Below are 16,931 nucleotides of genomic sequence, written 5' to 3'. Positions count from 1 at the left end.
GAATGCTGCACGCGCCGCTTTTGGCGTTTGCACCTGGAACTTTGCCTGTTCTGGAAAAGCGGGCAAATGAACTGAATTATAGACTTCGTCCCTGTTGACGGCGGAGTTTACTTCACGCGACCCCGACATTTCCTAGCGAGGGTTCCCTGAGGACTTTGCTGGGCGCGCTGCTCCTCGGCTTTCTCTGCAGTTCCTGGTCTGGCCCAGAGCTCGGCCCCTCTTCTGCCTGTTCAAAAAGAGTGGTCGTCCTAGGAATTGCTGGGGTCGTTTAGTTTTGGAGAGAGCCCGGGATGGAAGAGGCGAGGAGAAAAGAAATGTGAACAGGAAAACTCAGCTCTAGTGTTTAAGGAAGATGGAAAAAGCGAGAGCACTGTACCCCAGAGCAACTCAACTACAGCGTTGCTACTCTGGAGATGGCCAGATCCAGTAGGAGACAGTGAAACATTTTCCTAAAATGTATCTTCCTGATCGCGCGCTGGCTCCCGATGGATGTGAACGGATTCTACTTTCACATTCCCTTGCAAATCATGCCATTCTATTACTTTTTATACAACATTTTACTGTGGCACGTTACTTCAGGGGTAAAATTATTCCCTGTTGACGAAAAACAAATGGGAATATTGGTGTCTCCAAAGTCTCACCTGTAAGCAAGACACAAGGCTGCGTATCCTTTGTGTATTTTATACAATTTCACAGAGGAGAAAGTGACAAATTCTTCCTCTACTTCCAACTACGAACACTACAGTTTTAACAAAAGGGAACATACATATATATCACAGAAAGTTAGTGCTTTAATATTTTTACACTTATTCAGACTCGTAAAAAAATTATTCTCCTTGACTCTGTCAAATAGAAATCCATATTTTGTAAAAATAATTTTTATGTAGTTACTAGACCCCTGCTCACTATCACTCCTACTTATTGCCACCGTTTGTTAAATTTAGATGAACAGTGGAAATGTATTGAAGATTCTACTTTGAATAATGCACCTTAAATAATCATAAAAGCACCTTTTGTAAGCCACACACTTATTCAAAACAAATGGTATTTTTGCTAATTTTCACCTAATTCTTCTTATTCCAGCCATAAGAAATTTTCATCCACAAACGCATGAATTGATGGGAGAAAATATTCCCTGCCCTTTCACTAAAAAATGTCTTACCAATACAATTCTACTTTACATATGTAACAACTTCCTTATCAAAATTAGCTATTAATATTTTTACTGAATGCTCTTACTAAACGTGAAGGTAATTCAAGTCAGAAAAAGAAAAAACACTTAAACACAGATTTATAGTCACTGGAAATAACTGAAATTTAGATTCCAGTTAATGTAAATAAATACTTTCCGTTGCATAGTGGCATGATTGGGTAATTGAGCATAAAAATACATAGTATTAGGATAAAATTCTGTGGCAGAAACGGAATAAGAATATGTTTTGAGAGAAAACATATTCTCGAAATTTTTTCAACTGTAAAAGCTCAGTAAGAAGGGCTTTTCGACGGAGGATGAGGGGCGGGGGGAAGAGGAAGGGAAGGGGGAGAGGAGGGAGACGGGGAGGAGAGCTGTAAGGCCCAAACTGAGATCTGAGGAACGTGTAGAGAATGAAGACAGGTGAAGTGAGGGCAGAGGTGGGGACGAGAGTGTTGCCGGTGAAGAATGAGAAGATTAGGGAGCTTGGGGAGAATAGAAAAAATTTTATCTTGACTGGAAGGCAATGCGAGTACTGAGGAAGGATGACAATTAAGGCTGGAGACACGAGCAGGTTAAAAGATTATCAAAGTGTGAAAGGCTCCCAGGAGGAAGGAGGAAAGAACTGGTTCTGTGTGAAAATTCTCTTAAAATGACTGCACTTTGAAGAATGGTACTGTACAGAAAGATGAAAAGGTAAGACTTTGCCAAAAGCAAGACTTTTAAAGAGAATTCATAAACATTTTCTTAACGGGGGACGAGGTGGCTGAGTGGTTAAAGTGATGAACTATTAATCCATTGTGGTCTGCACGCATGGGTTCGAATTCCATTCTCGTCGACTTTTCCAGGGTTGGGGACTGTGCCGTTTGCTCTTTTATCTTCTATCTTGACAAAAGAATTGAGCATTGCACACATCCTTCCCAGATACTCGAGTGTTCTTGCTTGGCTGGCTGAGTGCAATTGCTCTCTACTCTTAGAGCGTTGATTTACTGCTTATCTCATCACATCTCACACATGGAAGTGATGTGGCCTCGACCTCTTGGGGACCCATAGGAAAGGTGTCTTGAAGGCGTAAACCCTCCCTTCCATCACATGGTGGCACAAGTTGCAGAGCCAAAGGACCCAGAGTTTTGGTCAGAACCTGGCTATTCCCTCCTCTGAACAATTCAGAGGGTAAGCAGGCAAAATAAGTGGAAGAGTGTTGGTTTAGTGGACGTCCAAATAAGAACACCTTCAAAGCAACAAGTAAAGGAAGAGAACAGGTCCCTCTATCCCCATCTTCAGCTTATTTCGATTTTTCCATTTGATTTTTTAAAATTCTCATTATTTAGGGTGCTTCCTGTTTGGAGGAATTTATACTTCCTTGTCATGATGTAAGGACTCATTAAAGAGTACTTTCACTAAAAAGTTTTCCTCAGAAAACGGAAATTTTTTTTTTTCCTAAGACTTCCATGTGTGTGTGTTTTCCCCCCTGAGCTTGACAGTTAGATAGTGATGCACAGATGTTTTTATTTTAACACATTCATTTCATTTTCTCCTGCCATTTCCCATTTAACTCCTTTGCTTCTGTTTTTCCCACAGAGTGCACACGAATGGCGTCTTCATGGTAATTGCAACATGTATTGCTTTCAAAAAGGATTCACAGAACTTTCGCATTAACTTGATCTAAATTTGATAAATCATGCGTAGGAGCGAAAAAAGAGGCGACAAAGGGTAGGAGGCTCGAGCCCAAGTAAAAATGCAACATAGTCATCGGGCAGAAATCAAGAAAAAATGTTTTTCTTTCGAGTGTAAAGAAAATATAAAACCCTAACTGGAGTGAAGTGTGTATTTTATTTTCTGGAAGAAATGATACTGGTCCATTGGAAATGAACGGTAAATTTTTAAACTATTCTCGAGTGAGAAGGGCTAGAGATTCGCCTCTCTTTTGAAATGAGTGAGGAGGGTGGATTATGTTCCCCACCCCCGTCCCCCACCCCCAACTGGCAAAAGAAAAAAGAAGAAAAGAAAAGGAAAGGAAAGGAAAAGGAGGGGAAAGGAAAACGCTAACTGGTTTACAGTGGTTAGGTAGGGGGTGGCAATGGATTCTAGAGGTGGTCGAAGAAGAAGGTGCATGCGTAAGTTGACGAAATTTCTTCTCGCTATGTTGTGCCTGCGATCCAGGAGAAAAGAACTGGGCGTTAGAAGAAGGAAGCTTAGCAGAGGATGGTTTCGATCCATCGACCTCTGGGTTATGGGCCCAGCACGCTCCCGCTGCGCCACTCTGCTGACAGGCCGTCGCCCTGAGCGACTTTTTTCCCACTATGAACATCATGCGCTATGTCATGTGTCCTTGTATATACAGATAAATTTTGGTTTGTTTATAAAATCGAAAGAATAAACTTCCCAGCAATAAGAGGAACAAAGTTCTGTGACTTATTGCACGTGTAAGGACTCAGATCACTCTCAGAAATATCATGCTGGACCCCCAAAATGCCTCACAATAGGATATGCTATATGATTCCACTTCTATGAAGTTCAAGAGCAGGCAAACTGCCTGGGGCTAGAAATCAGACAGCGATTAGCTTGCAGGATGCAATCTTGGCTGGTAAGGGGGCATAAGGCGATTTTCTGGACTAATGGGAATGTTCTCAGTCTCCATCTGGGTGGTGGTCACATGGGAGTAGGATACATCGGTAAAGTTTATCAGCTCAAACTACACATAAACTCTTTTCATTTAAAAATATACTTCAGTGAAGGATTGGGAAAAGGGTACCACAGAGAAGTAGTAACCTAATGGAAAGGAGAGACGGGGGTGTGTGTGGGGAGACAGAGAGAAAGGGTACTAGAGGCAGCAAGGGAAGGAAGGACGGAGCGGGGTCATTCCGGTGGACTCAGGTGCTGGGCGGGCCCCACTGATTCATCCAATCTCAGCCTCTGAGGCTGTGCTAAGTGGCAGTCATCGCCAGGCCACCAAGAGGACGACCGGAATTCACCCACGCACGGTGAGGCACTGACGGAGCACGTAGGTGTTCCGATGCCCCGCGGGCGACAGCAGGGCGGCGATAAGGAAAGAGAGCCCGGATCCCACGCCCTCCAAGGCTCCCACCCCCTCATCAGAAAACTCCCACCTTCAGCCTGCCAGCCGGACAGAGATCCGAATGCCCGTTTCGGCGGCATCGGCCCCTCAGCACTCCTGGACTCAACACTGCTCTCACACAAGAGCCCTCCTCTCCCGCAGACAGCCCTGGCCCAAACCCCACCCCCACCCCACCCCCGCTCCCCAACACACACACACACATCACACTCACACACCAGAGGAGACCATCTGACGGGCGCTGAGGCCTGTAGCCCGAGCCCTCCAGACAGGTTGGCCCAGCTGCAGCCTGGAGCCCCAGTGCAATACCTGTGCACACTGCTTGCCACACGCAACATGAGGCCCCACGTTTCCCAGGAAGGCAATGCCAACTGCCCTGAGACAGGCCGCTGCACTAAGCAGCCCGCCCGCCTCTGCTCACTCGGAGCCTGCAACCCGCAGCACACACCGAAGAGGCCTCAGCTTTCCCCCTTCGTCTTCCAAAGGGCAGAAAGTCCTGTTTCCAGTTAAGAAGAAATCTCAAGGATCAGATACACCCTCCTGCTTGAAAGAAGCAAAACCTGACAAAATAGACGAAACAGTTTTCAAGACACCAAACATCAGGCAAAGAAGGATGGTACTCCCTGACAGAAAGACAGGAATGAGCGATTTTTCTGGGAATGAAGTGAGATCTAGGATTGCAGCCTTGAGAGAGTTTCCAGGCCCCAGTGCGTGGAACAGGAACCCAGGCGGAGGCTGGTGAACTCCCTGAGTTGAAGTGACGGGGCGGATAGTCCAGGAGACCAAGGCAGCTAAAGCTGGCAGGACAGAGTACCGGAAAGGAGAGAGCCGCGAGAAGAGAAACCTCCAGAAAGCACTCCACGTGGAGCTTAGCACTGGTCAGCGCACGCAGGTAGGGAAACTGTACAAGTCTGGGGAAGGACTTCCCACAAAGATCAGAGAAGTTACCATAATACTGAACTGTCCTTTCAAGTCAGAAGCAACGGTATGAGATGCACGTCTGTCTAAGGAATCCAGATTCGATTCCTGTCCTTAAGAAAAGAAAAGGAAAAAAAAAAAGAAAAGAAAAGAAAAGAAAGAAAAGAAAAGTCTGTGTTTTGTGTTTCTTGCTCAAAGTGTTCAAAGAGCTGCTGACATGGAGGGAAGGGGAAGTATCCTGACCCAGTCCACCTGGCGTGGTCCTTCCTCACGGGGCAATCTCGGCTGTCAGTTCCTCTGAAAGAGTCGTCAGAGACGTGGAAAGAACGACCTTTGAAGAACGCCTACTTACTTTGTATCTCTTGAGGATTTGAGAAAGGACGTTGATTGCGCAACTACTTTGGAAAGAGAATTGAAAAGCGAATCAGCTGGTAACAAAAGGTTGCCAGTAATCTTTTCCACTTTTTCCCGCCCATTTTTCGTGTTAGGGCGAGCTCCCACCCTTGTGTCCTCTGGCCCCGCACGTCTCTCTGTCCTCAGCCACTGGTCCCGGAGGAAAGAGAACACTGCCTGCTGGGAAGAATGTTGAAGTTGTAGTAGGCCGAGTAGCCGAACTGTTGGGTAAGGAGTGGATAAAAGGTACGCGAGGGATGGTGGCCTTAGAACATGTTATCATAGAGAGGACTCTACCCTCTTCGCGGGTGTGTGTAGGTTAAGAAGCACCTTTACCTCCCAAGGGAGGTGGGGAGCTGACGGTGCCGGCGGAGGGGACCGAAAGGAGTGGCCAGTACGGGGATCGAACCCGCGACCTTGGCGTTATTAGCACCACGCTCTAACCAACTGAGCTAACCGGCCCGCGAGCACGAAGCCCTTATTCTCCTCTTTCGTTGCTTTTGCGCCCTCTCCCCTTCCCCGCCCCCACCCCCCAACCTCTTTAAAAGGTTAAGTTCCAAGTGTAGCTTCTCTCAGGAGAATTTGGTGGTGGTTGTTGCTTTCCGCCCAAAATAAACAGAATGAGACGCCGTCTCCTGAAAGAAAACCAAACGGAAAGAAGGCACACTGGTTTTCAGTCGTACTCCTGGACGTGAAAGAGGAAGCCGACGTTTCTGGAGGAAGCTGCGGCCAACGGCCGGGGGGAATCCATGGAAGTATGTGCTGGTGTGTAAATGGCTGGCAGTCAGCCCCTGAACTAGGAGTGAGTGCAGGCTCTGTCATACAAGATGGAATATGGTGCCTGAAGGATATCCCGACGGGTCCGATTGTCGATGCTCGCGGAGTCCCCCAGGTTTCCGGGTGAGACTTGGTCGGCGTTCGGGAGCCGCCTCACCTACCTGGTTTACTCGGAAGGTTCCTGAGAGGTTCAGGAGGATGCTTCAAAAAGCAAACTCCGGAGAGGTGAGATGTTTCCGCCCGGTTTCGCACCGGGTGCCTTTCGCGTGTAAGACGGAAGTGATAACCACTACACCACGGAAACTACGCTTCCCCCTACTTGTGCTTATTACCCCCCCCAACCCCCCACCCCCCCCCCCCCAAGCCTCTGCCTCTGCTCCACCCCCCATCCCCCATGCCCCCGCCGGTGTGTCTAAGAGAGAAGAGACTTTCTGGCTAGCCCAGGTTCGGCCACGTTGAATTGCTTCTCTCTTCCAGGAAATGATCGGGGTTACTGCGCTTTTGTATTAAAACCAATAATACTAAAGTCAAGGAGTCACACCAGGCAAATACTACCCTTAAGCGAAGGATTCCTTTCCAAAGGCAGGACGGACATTTTAGGCAGCGTCCGGGTACAGCAGATTTCTGGAAATTGCTCGATTTTGTCCTATGTGGGTTACGTGACCTTAGGAAGTTCTGTGATCACCATCTCTTAGGTGCCAGAACGTGATCGCAGAAAAGTCACCGGGATTCGGTGCCCTTGAACTCTGGCAGCTGCCCATTCTGTGCAGGGGCAGTGTTTGACCGACAGAAACCGAGGGACGGAGAGGGGGAAGTGCCCACTGGTCTGCCAGGCCGTCCTTTCTTGTCCCCTCTGACCTCAATTCTGTGCCAACTGAGCACTACTCAACCAGAGTCAGACTAAAACTGCTGTTGTTGATAACATCGTTAATGTAGTAAAATTGCTGTTACAGATATCATCACTAACGTCCAAAGTCAGTTTGTTTCTGCAGGGCAAGTTGAGCTAAGAGATCCCCGAGCCGTGGACCACCTGGCCAGAGAACGGTAAACCGGAAACATCCTGACTCCTGAAGCAATGATTCCGAAATGTCAGAAGTCGGTGGTCAATGGCAGCTTCTTTGTTGTTCCCCTTTAAAAACAGCCGTATCTCAAAGACGAAGGCGGAGTGGACGTGAGACTTGTCTCGCCGTCCCTTGCTCGGCGCCGTGCAACCCAAGGCTTCCTTTTGGGCAAAGGTTTGGCTTTCTGTGTAGAGGGCACAGCAGATCTTTGGTGGGTTACACACGGAGCAGCTAGGTGTCCGAGGACCGTGAAAAGTAAACGTTTGTCTTTGCCCGAAGAGGTACTGCGGGAAATGGTAGTTAAAAGTTTTAAGTGAAAAGGCGCGTAGTGTCGCGGCCGGTTAGCTCAGTTGGTTAGAGCGTGGAGCTGATAACGCTAAGGTCGCGGGCTCGATCCCCGTACGGGCCACGGGTCGCTTTTACTCCTTATCACCCAAGGTGGTTACACGTCTCCGAGACGCGGAAGGCACAGGTTACTTAAAGAAAAAAAAGAAAAAGAAAATCAACACGTCACTCACGTTACCCCCCCTTGCGCCCCCGTATTTTGGAACTGTCGAAGCAGCGCTCTTCTGGAAGTCGCGGTGCTGGGAAGCAAGCTGCGTCCTGGAATCTTGAGTGCGTGGTGGTCAGGACCAGCTCCTATATCCGGTCCGCACAAGCCCGGCCTTTCTGGATTTACCATTGCCTCAGTCAAAGCCTCTTGTCTCTCTATTCGGAAGGGGTTGAGGGGTAACCCAGTGAGGCTAATATTGGTGAAGACACTCGTAGATCCACACTGATTCTTTCTTCTTGTTCTTCCTCCTCCTCTTCTTTTTTCTTAAAGCCTCTTTGATTTGAATCTGTGAATAGGTGTCTCTGTGTGATCCTTTCTCCATATTTGCCGTGTGAGATTGAACCTTTCTCCATATTTGCGGTATGAGATTGAAACCAGAAAACGGTAGATTGTGAACGTTCCTGTGATGGCCTTTGAAGGGTCCTTCCGAGTGGCGCAAGAGGCGGGATCGATTGCCCTGTGCGGCAACAAGAAGGAAGGTGAGGGAGCTTTTCCCAGCACGTCATTGCGATTCGAGAAAGTTTGAAGAATTGGTCGGCGTATGTCAATTGCAAGGCGATCGGGTGTCAAAAGGGTTCCGAGCCAGCCAGGAGTCGAACCTAGACTCTTCTGATCCGTAGTCAGACGCGTTATCCATTGCGCCACTGGCCCCCGCGCGAAACCGGGCCTTAGGCATGCCTATTTAATGAAATGAAACCTCCGAAGTCGTTGGTTCCGGAATGAGGATAGAAATAAGCGCAAAACCGTTGACTCCGACAGATTCATGGAATTCGCGGTGAGTGTATATAATACAACGTTGTTTTCAATTTCTATATTTAAAATCATAAGAATTGTAACCCTTAGAACATTCCATACGTGATAGCAAGAATGTCATTCCCTGAAAGCAAGTTTTCGCCTGCGAGTGCTCTTTGCAAATTTTTGCAATCAATCTGTTAATCTGCCATGCTTCCACCCGCGTCATATATTCTGATGTACTTCTATTGGACCCTGATGATGTGTGCGCGGATGACTAATGACTGCCCTGTATTCTCTTTAATTAAGCGTTATAAAATAGTGCACATTTATTTGGTTTGGAAGTGCGTTCGGCTGTAAGAATCACATCTTTTCCTCTTACTGTTAAAAGAGTAAGCCTCGCTAAGAGGGAGAATCATGGGCAGATTCTGTGATAAACCATGCATCGGATAAAAGCATGCAAAAGTCAACGGTAAAGGCAAAAAGAGGCAACAATTCATTCATTCAGTAAAGGTACACACATTCCAGAAATCAAATTTGACATAGAATGTGGGAATTTAGGAACTGATTTAATACCACATACATTTCAAACAGACAGACATGCTCTTTTTAGACAATTGGGTTGTATGTTTATTTTAGTTTTCAAATTGGGCAAAAGAGATGCCTCAAAATGTACAACTGCCTCGAGAGAAGGACCTTGGATGTTGAGAGAGAGACACGGTATGGCAATGTTCTTGACGGCACAAACTTGGAGTCCAGAGTGCAACGCGTTCTCATCCCAGCTTTGCCATCTTTCACCTAACTGGCTTTTGCAATAAAAGAGAGGTGTACAGTGCTAACAGAAATGTGAAGATTTACTTAGAAAGTTTTGTCTGAAGAAGTAATGGTGGAGGTCAAGTTTCAAGGTTGAGGAGATGTCCACTAGGTATAGAGAAGTATTGGGGGTAGAACGAATGATATGTGCACCCATCCCTGGGAAACAAGAGGGACTGCTGGCAGGTAGGACAAAGGGCTGCTGGTTGGGAGAGAGGGGGCAGTGAGGTACAAAACGAAGCTGAAGACATAGGAGTGGCCACGGAGAGGATTTCAGGCCATCATCTTCAGGGCCACGTAATAAAACAGCCATCAGATGTTTAGGTGATAGGCAACTCTTTTAGAAGCACTGCTTTCTGTCTGTCATACTTTTGTCCTCTCAAAGTTCACAGAATCTGAGATCTAGTCTGACCTAATCTAAGCAAAAGCCAGCTGAAGTTCCCCCAAACATTTGAGAAAACTCCCAGGCATTCAGATCATGTGACTCCCCTTAGTCCACGAGGGACAAGCCAGGGTCCCTGTAGAGAGGATGTACTACTGGCGCTGGCGTCCCAGGAAGGGAGGCGTTTAATCTTCATCTTTAAAACAGACATTTTTACTTCTGGTAATGGTAGAAGTTAAATGGTTAAAGCAGATGTAACGGTATGTTTTGTTTTGTTTTGTTTTGTTTTTTAATGGTTAAAGCAGATGTAAAAGGTATGTTTAAAAGGTCGCAAAACAGGCTGCTCTAGTCAGGGTTAAGTTTTAGTTAAGTCATATGTAAGCCATAATGACTTCCCCACACCTCAATATGTGAACATTTCTCCCATAACCATCAAGTAGAAAGACTGTATGCGGTACTTCATGTGTTTTTGTAAATAAAAAAAATCGGTGCCTAAAACTCACACACCACCAGCTCAATATACTATATCAGAACATTTCCCCCTGTCCTTCCTCTCTTCTGAGAAATCCCTCACACAGCCCGGCAAATCCAGAGTGCGCTGTTCATGGTCCTGACTGCGGGAAGAGGCGGGCTTCCTGGTGGCAACGCGGACCATCTCCGCCCGCCGGGCACGCACCTTGAGTTGAGCGGGATGCCGAGCCCCTGAAGTGTCCGAGAAGAGCCCCTGCCGGCCTCGATACCCTGCCTGCGAGGGCCCCCGCGCCCCATTCCGCGTACGTCTGTCCCACAGACTTGTCTCTAAACACACACGCCGGTAAACCCACCCTAACCCCTTTCCGAGCCCGGCCGGGACTGTTCTGTGCCTAAAGGCAACTGCCTTTTGAATCCACGTAAGCGACAGGTCTCTGCGCCCAAAGGACAACTCGTGGCAGCGAGCGGCCACCCCTCCCAGGCAAGCCTAGGTGGCTGAGGCGAGTCGGCCTACGGATCCCGGCGCGCAGCCTGCGCTTCCGGAGAAGGGGCGGCTTGGCCTTGACCGCGTTGTGGAAACACCTGAGCAGAGAGATCCGGATCAAGGCGGACTGCAGACCGAGTCCCCGAGGATATTGACGGGGGTACGAACGCGGACCCCGGGAACTAGGAGAAAAAGGAAAGGACAGTGAGGTTAAGCAACGGCCTCTGCCGGACACAAGATCTCCGTGTACTTTCTGGGGACGGGAAACGTTTCTGATTCATTTCCTCCACCCCCTCCTCCATTGCTTTCCACCTTCTCCACACACAAATTTTATATTGAAGGTTTTTTGAAAATATTTCTGGAAAGGAAAAAAAGAAACTGCCAGAGATGGAAGACATCTGGAAACATCACCTTTTGTTTTTCGTTTGTTTGATTTACATCCTTGTTTGTCTGATGGCATTCATTCACTTATTCATTTCTAATTGCGGTAAGCGTACCTCAGCAGCTTCCTGGCCATTTGCTTGCATTTCAAATCATTTGCCTATACAGTGAAAGTGAAAGCAGTAAAGTCTGTTGAAGAAAATTTAGCAAAATACTCCATGCCTTTGAGATGAGCAACTATATGTCAGACAGGACATAATAAGCACTAAGCATACAAGAAAGATTGCTACACTGTACCACCACCACCACCACCACCCCCCCAAAAAAACAACAACAAAAACTGAACACGTTTTTCCTCAAAAGTCCATTCGGAGAGAAAAACACTAGGCACAGACTGGCAGGACATACTCATAATTCGCACATTGTAAAAGGTGTTGGAGTCCGAGGAACCTACAGAAATGTTAAAATGCAGTAAGTACTTTAACAAGATGTAGGCCTGAGCACTGCTGCTGTGAGGATAGGTTGGAAACCCTTTGTTTTGAGGTCGGGCACCTTAGAGAGGGCAGCAAGGTAGTAGTTGTACTTGTGGGTAAAGTGGCAAAAGCCTGGGCAGGGCACTGTTTCCGCCCGGTCTCGAACCGGGGACCTTTCGCGTGTAAGGCGAACGTGCTGACCGCTGCACCACGGAAACGTCACACGAACGTCGGGTTTTACAAGTCCAATAAAACGGCATTTCCTTGGTGCTCCCCAAGTCCAGTAATTTTGAGTATTTCTCTTTTAGTATATTATCACTCACTCACTTTGCTTTCCCTCCTTTTTAAAAGCGTGTTAAAATCAGAATATAGGAACTCTACGACTCACAACCCAACGTAACTCAAAAGCAGAGTCCAAATTCCTTCCCCAACATCAGGCAGGGTAACCTCAGGCTCCTAGGGCATGTGATTACAAGGAACTACCCGACAGTACCCTGTGACTTTCATTTCCATCTCTCTTGCTCATCGTAGGACCCAGGACATAACACACAGAGCCCTGAAGACCCCCAAACTTCCGAGAGGGCATGCTTGTCCGGAGGAGACTGCTGAGCAGGGGCGGGGTGGGCTGTGCCCCAGGAGGGAGTGACAAAAGGGGTAGTGTTTGGGAATTCATGGGACCGGACTCTGTGCCGAGTAGGTTGAGGCGGGAGTCATCAGACAACTTCTTATCCAGTGTCACTCACACTGGCCTGGAACGCCTGTGCTCTGAGCGACGTCAATCTGTGCAACAGCTGACGTACTAGACTATACTTTATTTTTCTCCTCACTTCACCTGACCTTCGTCACTGTATTTGTCCACTTCCCAGCTTTTACCTCAAGGATCAGGAAGGTGCTCAGCGGCAAAACCATGGTCTTTCCTCGAATTCTCTGTGAGAAATTCGTGATAGGACAGCTCTGCCTCAGCACGTCTGACCAAGAGCAAATCTGAAAACTCCTGTTCTCAGCAACTCAAACTTGGATTGGTCACGAGGTTGCAGGAAACAGAGGAGAGAGACAGTATTTCCCAGCTAGCAAGATTGGAGTCCGTTTTTTCCCTGATATCGAATTGGCAGCATAAATGATGATTTATTATTCTCCAACACTTTGATTGGAAGTTTACTGCGAAGCAGTCAATGGGTGGCCCCCAACGTGGCCAATCCTGACCCTACCAGATGTCCTGAAAAAGTATGCAAGCCTGAGGTAGCAAAGGGCACATGCACTGAGTATTATAATAAGATTGCACGAAGTCAGTGAATTATTTTTAAAATTGCCAAATGAAACCACAGAGATAAATGCTCATTCATTTTCTGGCACAGATGAACTTATCTGCAAGGCAGAAATAGAGACAAAGATGTAAGGAACAAAGTTATGGATACCAAGGGGGGAAGGGGGAGTGAGATGAATTGGGAGATTGGGATTGACATATATACACGGCTATGTATAAAAGAGATAACTAAGGAGAATCTACCACATAGCACAGGGAACTCTACTCAATGCTTGTGGCGACCTAAACGGGAAGGAAATCTAAAAAAAAGAGGGCATATATGTGTACGTATAACTGATTCACTTTGCTGTACAGCGGAAACAGACACAACATTGTAAAGCAACTATACTCCAGGAAAAATAAACTAAAAAGAAAAGAGGAAACGGTTATAACACTACTTGATTTACACTACTCTAATTTATACTGGAATTTTTCCCTTGTTCTTTTATTGGTTTTGGATTAGATTTGATTAAAGGCAAATGAGTAAAAGCAACTCCAGACTAAGTAATGGGTGTGGAAAATAGCTGTAAACATATGAAAGTGCAGAACTTGGAAGCACACCCATCGAAACTAGATCACTAATTCAGTAGCCTTGCCTCACACTGTGTGGTCCACGTGACAGTAGCGTTGACGTCACTCATCTGGGAGACGGTAGAAATGGCGCCTTTCAGGCCCTGCTGCAGATGTAGTCATCTAAAACCCTCATTGTAATGGACCATGCCAGGTCATTCATATGCTCACAAAATTTGGAGAAGCATGGCTCTAAGGCGCTATTCAATGTGCCAAAAAGCTATCTGGCACAAAATTGGGGGGATCTGCGGGGAGAGGTTGACCATCAATGAATCAATCAAGAGAAACAAGCGTCTCCGTTGTGTTAAAAGTTCTAGGAGGCAAAAATAATCGAAGAGATCACACAAAACCGAACTGGCAACGTCTGACACCTGATCTGAAAGGTAAAGGAAAGACCAAGAAGCAATCAATCACTCCAGGTAATTCTAATCTTCATCTCTCACGATTACAGGGTAAGTAACGCTCTTGGGAGAGTTGTTGATATTATACTTACTTTTTAAGCAAGGGGATTAATGCTGTCCCCATCTCCTCCTAGGACTTCAAGGCATGTCAACTGCGGTTAATTCCAATTTTTGTTGGCCGTATTTAAAACACTGCCCCTTTAGGCCCCACTGGGATTCGAACCCAGGATCTCCTGTTTACTAGACAGGCGCCTTCACCAACTAAGCCATGGAGCCAACTCCAGCAGCAAGCCGATTCTTATAGTATTTGAAGGAGATGTCACTTTCCTGTTTCACCAACGCATTTCTCAAGAATTTTTGATTAATGATAGAGTCTCGGGACTACTTCTCAGAATTTCTATCAAGTTCTTTTACTTTCTCTCGCCTGAAATATGCACAGAAGTTTACATGCTGTGCCAAGACAAGAAAAACTTTCTGAGCCTCTGGACCCTTGAAGTAGGTAGCCAAACCATTTCACTTCTAGGAGCTTTTACAACTTCGTTATAGGAGATATTTCTCAGTTTCAAATCTGCAATTGGGAAATGATGGTGCTTATCGGTCTTGAAACATAACATGACCTGGAGCACTTGGAAGGACTTCACCACACCATTTGCTACTCTTACTGTGAAAAAGCGATATCTTACAAAAGAGAAACGTGCTTCCCAATATTGATTTTGGAGCTATGTGGCAGGTAAAGGCATGCAAAAGGAAAAAAGAAGGTAAGAATTCAGCAAATGTATACATGTTAAGAGCGATGTTTGTCACAGAGATATAGACAATATAAAACTTAGGTAGACATGCCTTACTTAAAAATGTCCGTAAAGTTCTTAACTGGTCCTAGTTCCTGAAATCAACAATCAGTGCATAAATATCAGAGAGTTGTCCTCTCCTTTGAGAATGAGAGGCAGTATTGGAATGGCGCTTAAGAGCACAAACTGTGATGTCAGGCTCCATTGGTTCTTTGTCCCAAACCTGTCATTATATTTGGGACCTTGGGAAAATAATGTAAAATCTCTTTTTCTTGTTTTCATTTACTCAAATTCTTCGGGGGGTGCAGGCAGATAGTGTAGGTTATGACTAGCCTCAATCTATAAGACTTTTACAAGTGTGTTATAGCTAGGCCAGGTACACAACATTGCTTCCTGAGCTGATAGAGAATAGTGTAAGGAAACTGCCTGTATCTCTTGCAATAGCAGGCAATTTGTTTCCTTTTGTTGCTTATTTCAACAGCTATAGCTGCTCGAGTACTTCTGTAAAGGTAGGTCACACTTTCCACTCATTTCTATTTGAAGAACTCCTTCGTTGTAATCAAATCTGTAAGATTTAAAATTTTCTGCCCAATGCAATACACCTCTCCTATTGTATTTTAAGTATCAGGTATTATGTGTATTAATGGGAAGACTAAGTTAAATTAGGAACCACCTGCATTTATGCACATCAGAGATGCCTAAAACTTAAAAAAGCACACACACACACACACACACACACACACACACACACACACACACACACAAATCCATCCAGCATTAAAGTAATCTATGAAGTCTTTAAGAACAAAAAAGAAGGCGTGATTAATACTACCTGGGAGAAGTCTGAGCTCTGTGAAGAACCCACCAAAGAACATTGAACTGGCCACTGTTCTTTCTGAAAAACTTGGATTCTATAATGGGACCTTGGTGTGATAGATAAACCCAGTTTTGTGGGGCAGGAGTTCAGATGTTTATTGGCCCAGATGGAAATATTTTAGGCCCAAGATAGGAAAGAAAACCCTTTGGGTGTGATGTGAAACTTTGTGAGAGAAACCCACCGAACTTCAAGTTCAACATAAACCAGATGGCTCCATTTCAGATGTCTTTTACTCGCTAAAGACAAATCTCATTGGTCTGGTTTGCATTTCAGCGTGCGAATGGGACTCTAGGAGAGTATCTGGCAGGACAAGTATACATCATCTAGCACAGATAACCAAATAAATATCTCTGCCATGTCCCTCACCAAAATAAGACATCAATATCACATTCCTTCAGCTTTGAACAACTACCTGTCACGGAACTACTGTCAACCAGGCGTTTGCCTCAACACTGATTTCAGTGGTGGCAAAGAGACATGTTTCTTATTGTAATTTTTAAAATTAAATTTTTATTTTGGAATAATTTTAGAAAAGTTGCAAAGACAATGCAGAGAATTGCCTTATACCCATTACCTAGTTTCCCTTAATATTAGCTTCTTCCATTATCATGGTACCTTTGTTTAAACTAAGAAGCCAGTGTGGGTACTTTACTAATAACTAAACTCCTGACTTTGACTATATCACACCAGTTTTTACACTAGTGTCCCTTTTGTTTCCAGGATCCTACATTGTATTCAGCCTCCTCTAGTCTGTGGCAGTTTCTCAGTGTTGATGAAGTATTTCTGTAGCATACTTGACTGTTTTCCAGTCTGGGTTTGTCTGATATTTTTTGCATGATCGGTTTGGGGTTATAGGTTTTTGTGGGAGACCACAAAGTTAGAGTACTTGTCCCATGGCATCATATCAGATGTTATATGATAGGAGCATAGCTTACCATTGGTGATGCCAACCTTGATCATTTTTAAGGTAGTGTTTGCCATTTTTCTCCCTTGTGAAGTTCCTATTTTTTTTCCTACTTCCGACTCTACTATTTAGAAGTTAGTCACTCAGTATGGCCCATATTCCGGAAGGGAGGGGATTAAGATTCATCTGCTGGGGCAGTGGGGGGAATATTTACTTATACTAGTTGGAATTCTTCTGTAAGGAAAATGTTTCCCTTCTCCTGTATTCATTGACTGATTTATTTATATCAGTATGGACTCATGAATATGTATTTTATACTTTGGATTATAATCCAAAACCACACTATCTGTTGTTCAGACTGTTCCAGCTTTGGTCATTGGGA

At 45.6% G+C, this 16,931-nt stretch overlaps 8 non-coding genes across 8 annotated transcripts; 2 read left to right on the top strand and 6 right to left on the bottom strand.

Annotated features, from left to right (window-relative positions):
• The first annotated feature begins 1,948 nt into the window (after positions 1-1,948).
• Positions 1,949-2,030, top strand: TRNAN-AUU (transfer RNA asparagine (anticodon AUU)). The gene has a single exon. It is a non-coding gene; the product is annotated as a tRNA-Asn (tRNA).
• Positions 2,031-3,388: 1,358 nt separating this feature from the next.
• TRNAM-CAU (transfer RNA methionine (anticodon CAU)) lies at positions 3,389-3,460 on the bottom strand. Its single transcript has one exon. It is a non-coding gene; the product is annotated as a tRNA-Met (tRNA).
• Positions 3,461-5,967: 2,507 nt separating this feature from the next.
• On the bottom strand, positions 5,968-6,041 carry TRNAI-AAU (transfer RNA isoleucine (anticodon AAU)). The gene has a single exon. It is a non-coding gene; the product is annotated as a tRNA-Ile (tRNA).
• A 546-nt stretch (positions 6,042-6,587) lies between these two features.
• On the bottom strand, positions 6,588-6,660 carry TRNAV-UAC (transfer RNA valine (anticodon UAC)). Its single transcript has one exon. It is a non-coding gene; the product is annotated as a tRNA-Val (tRNA).
• Positions 6,661-7,752: 1,092 nt separating this feature from the next.
• On the top strand, positions 7,753-7,826 carry TRNAI-GAU (transfer RNA isoleucine (anticodon GAU)). Its single transcript has one exon. It is a non-coding gene; the product is annotated as a tRNA-Ile (tRNA).
• A 722-nt stretch (positions 7,827-8,548) lies between these two features.
• TRNAR-ACG (transfer RNA arginine (anticodon ACG)) lies at positions 8,549-8,621 on the bottom strand. The gene has a single exon. It is a non-coding gene; the product is annotated as a tRNA-Arg (tRNA).
• A 3,230-nt stretch (positions 8,622-11,851) lies between these two features.
• On the bottom strand, positions 11,852-11,924 carry TRNAV-UAC (transfer RNA valine (anticodon UAC)). The gene has a single exon. It is a non-coding gene; the product is annotated as a tRNA-Val (tRNA).
• A 2,258-nt stretch (positions 11,925-14,182) lies between these two features.
• Positions 14,183-14,256, bottom strand: TRNAT-AGU (transfer RNA threonine (anticodon AGU)). Its single transcript has one exon. It is a non-coding gene; the product is annotated as a tRNA-Thr (tRNA).
• Positions 14,257-16,931: the final 2,675 nt, after the last annotated feature.

Source organism: Lipotes vexillifer, unplaced genomic scaffold, assembly GCF_000442215.2.
Source record: "Lipotes vexillifer unplaced genomic scaffold, Lipotes_vexillifer_v1.1 scaffold9124, whole genome shotgun sequence".
Taxonomy (NCBI): domain Eukaryota; kingdom Metazoa; phylum Chordata; class Mammalia; order Artiodactyla; family Lipotidae; genus Lipotes; species Lipotes vexillifer.
Note: the sequence above shows the minus strand (reverse complement) of the source record. Positions and strands in the feature narration are given on the sequence as shown.